The following is a 4,036-nucleotide window of genomic DNA, read 5'->3' on the forward strand; positions in this document are numbered from 1 at the left end:
CAGTTTATGAGATTCTTAAGAAAAAGGACCAAATATTACCTTATATCATATACACAAAACTTAGCAATTTTATATATTAATTTCTTTAGTAGCAAAAACACAGCATTGAGAATAATGTAATATTATTTCCTGTGTATTAGAAATTGAAACTTTCTTTTAGCTAAGAACTAACTAGTACCAGGATTTGGGGTAGGAGAGTTGGTAAGTTTCTTTAAGAAATATAGACTTGGAGACATTTCATTCCTTTCCATATTGGTGTTAACCTTCAAGAGACGGCATTGGATAACTAGGCTATTATTTTGTTTTGTCAAAATTCATTTTCACATAATCTTATTTGTAGGATAAATAAATGGCATAACTAACGTGTATTTTATCTGATATCTCCAATATCTTAGAGGTGAAATGACTGAGGCTCCTTAGTTGATAGAGTTGGCAGAGGCAATCAGCTCCCATTGCAAAGATTCTTTAAAAATGGGTAAAGAAAATTTCTAGAGTCATTCTCTGAGGCCAACATTACCTTGACCCCCAAACCAGACAAAGACTAAAAAGGAGAATTACAAACCAATATTCCTGATGAACATGGATGCAAAAATTTTCACCAAGATTACTAGCCAATAGGATCTAGCAGTACATATAAAAGGATTATTCACCAGGACCATGTGGGATTTATTCCTGGGCTGCAAGAGTGGCTCAATACCTGCAAATCAATATGATACACCATATTAATAAAAGAAATGACAAAAACACTATGGTCCTCTCAATAGATTAAGAAAAATAATTTGACAAAATACAACATCCTTTCTTGATAAAAGCTGTCCACCATGTAGTAATAGAGAGAACACACTTCAATATCATAAAAGCTATATACAAAACCCATAGCAAATATCATCCTCAATGGGGAAAAATTGAGGGCTTTTCCCTTAGGTCAGGAACATGATAGGGATCTCCACTCTCACCACTCTTTTTCAACAATGTACTGGAAGTCTTAACCACAGCAATCAAACAACAAAAAGAAATAAAAGGCATTCAAATCAGCAAAGAAGAAGTCAAACTTTCACTCTTCACAGATGATATGATATTATATATAGAAAACCCCAAAGACTTCACCCAAAAGTTGCTAGAACTGATACAAGAATTCACTAAAGTTGCAGGACACAAAATCAATGCACAAAAGTCAGCTGCATTACTATACACTAACAATGAGGCAGAAGAAAGAGAAATCAAGGAATTGATCCTATTTACAACTGTACCAGAAAGATACCTAGGAATAAACCTAGCCAAAGAGGTAAAGGATCTGTACCCTAAGAAGTGTAGAATGCTTATGAAGGAAATTGAAGAAGATACAAATAAATGGAAAAACCTTCCATGCTCATGGATTGGAAGAACAGATATTGCTAAAATGTCTGTGCTACCCAAAGCAATCTATGCATTCAATGCAATCCCTTTCAAAATACCACCAACATTTTTCACAGAGTTGAAACAAGCAATCCTAAAATATGTATGGAACCAGAAAAGACCCTGAATAGTCAGAGGAACATTGAAAAAGAAAACCAAACCTGGAGGCATCACAGTTCTGGGCTTCAAGCTGTATTATAAAGCTATAATCATCAAGACAGTATGGTGTTGGCACAAAAACAGACACATAGATCAATGGAATAGAATAGAGAATCCAGAAATGGAATCTCAACTCTATGGTCAACTAATCTTTGATAAAGCAAGAAATAACATCCAATGGGAAAAAATACAGTCTCTTCAAAATATGATGTTGGCAAAATTGGACAGCTGCATGCAGAAGAATGAAACTGGACCACTTTCTTACACCATACACACACACAAAAAGACTCGAAATGGATAAAAGACCTCAGTGTGAGAAAGGAGTCCATCAAAATCCTAGGGAATAACATAGGCAGCAACCTCTTTGACTGTGGCCACAGGAACTTCTTGCCAGACACATCTCCAAAGGCAAAGGAAACAAAGACAAAAATGATCTATTGGGACTTCATCAGTATAAAATGCTTTTGCACAGCAAATGAAATAGTCAACAATACTAAAAAATAAATTTACAGAATGGAGAAGAAATTTGCAAATGTCTTATCAGATAAAGGACTAGTATCCAAAATCTACCAAGAAGTCATCAAATTCAACACCCAAAGAACAAATAATCCAATCAAGAAAAAGACAGAGGACATGAACAGACATTTCTCTAAAGAAGACATACAAATGGCCAACAGACACATGAAAAAATGTTCCACATCACTTGGTATCACAGAAAGACAAATCAAAACCACAATTAGATTCCACCTCACACTAGTCAGAATGGCTGAAATGAACAACTTAGGAAGCAACAGTTATTGGTGAGGATGTAGAGAAAGGGGACCCTCTTAAACTACTCATGGAAATGTAAAGTGATGTAGGCTCTCTGGAAAACAGTATGCAGGTTCCTCAAAAAGTTAAAAATAGAGCTACCCTATGACCAGCAATTGCACTTTTAGGTATTTATTCAAAGGATACAAACAATGATTTGAAGGGGCACCTGCTTCCCAACGTTTATAGCAGCAATGTCCACAATAGACAAACTATGGAAAGAGCACAGATGTCCACTGACGGATGAATGGATAAAGAAGATGTGGTGTATATATACAATGGAATATTACTCAGCCTTCAAAAAGAATTAAATCTTACATTTATAATGATGTGGATGGAACTAGGGGATAAGTGAAATAAATCAGTCAGAGAATGACAAATATCACATAATTTTATTCATATGTGGAATTTAAGAAACAAAACAGATGAACATAGGGAAAGATAAAAACAGAGAGAGAGAGAGAGACAAACCATAAAAGACTCTTCACTATAGGAAAAAAACTGAGGGTTGCTGGAGTGGAGATGGGTATATGGGTGAAGTGCATTAAGAAGGGCACTTGATATAATGAGCACTGAGTCTTATTGCAACTGATGAATCACAGAACTCTACCACTGAAACTAACAATATAGTATGTGTTAACTAAATTGAATTAAAAAATGGGGAGAATAAAAAATAAAAACTGGGGGGTGTGGGGAAAAAAGTAATGTTAATAGTGTGGCACCTGAGTGACTCAGTCAGTTAAGTGTCCAGCTATTGGTCTCAGCCCAGCTCTTGCTCTCCGAGTCATAAGTTCAAGTCTTGTCTGGGGCTCTGCATTGGACATGGAGCCTACTGAAAAACAGATAAACAAGTAATGATAATAGTAATAGTAATAGTAACAGCTCATACAATTATAGCAATGATCAAGCTCATGCAGTTTTGTCTAGCACTCTAAGAATTATGTTCTTATATATTATTATTATATTCTATATTATTATATATTATATATAATATTATTCTATATATTATTATATTCTATATAAAGTCTGGTAATTACATCAACCCATCTGATGAGTACTATGATACCCATATTAGAGTTTAAGAAACTAAAACTCAGAGACGTTATGTGACTTGAGTTCCTACAGCTACCCAAGCGATGTACCAAGAATTTGAATATAAAAATTCATCTTCTTACCTCTCTTCTTTCTCACAGTGTCACACATAATTTGTAGACAGATCAATAGGATGACTTGGTTTTTGGAAATATAGTGTTTATATTCTTGAAAGTACCAACATAGTATCTATGGTCTGTTCCTAGGGTCATAACTGTCACATTATAAGAAAAAACTTTTTAAAGATTATTATTTTTAAAATTTTCACTCTATGTATACTACAACTGTAAGACAAAAAAAGAGAGAGACAAGCCTTTTAATATTTTTTAGTAATGTAGTCATCTGTATATTTGGTACAAGGCAAATAAAATGAAGGGATTATCTTATATATAAAAGCATGATTTGACCAAAAATTTTTAATTTTTATAAGATGATAAGTGAATTATATTTATCGTATTTTAAAAGTTTGGAAGTTTGAAGTATGTATTTGTGGCAAGACTGTGTCAGACTAGAATACCATTTCATTTATTGATATCACTAACAGATAGTATATGTTTTATAAAAATCTGCTTAATTATAT

General features: G+C 33.7%; 1 long non-coding RNA gene across 1 annotated transcript; it reads right to left on the reverse strand.

The window, feature by feature from the left end:
- Nucleotides 1-605: 605 nt before the first annotated feature.
- On the reverse strand, nucleotides 606-3,653 carry LOC309859153. The gene is made up of 3 exons (XR_014308564.1): nucleotides 3,540-3,653; nucleotides 3,087-3,196; nucleotides 606-697 (listed from the first exon to the last, which is right to left on the reverse strand). It is a non-coding gene; the product is annotated as an uncharacterized lncRNA (long non-coding RNA).
- Nucleotides 3,654-4,036: the final 383 nt, after the last annotated feature.

The sequence above is a fragment of the Mustela nivalis genome (assembly GCF_964662115.1).
Source record: "Mustela nivalis genome assembly, chromosome: 2".
Taxonomy (NCBI): domain Eukaryota; kingdom Metazoa; phylum Chordata; class Mammalia; order Carnivora; family Mustelidae; genus Mustela; species Mustela nivalis.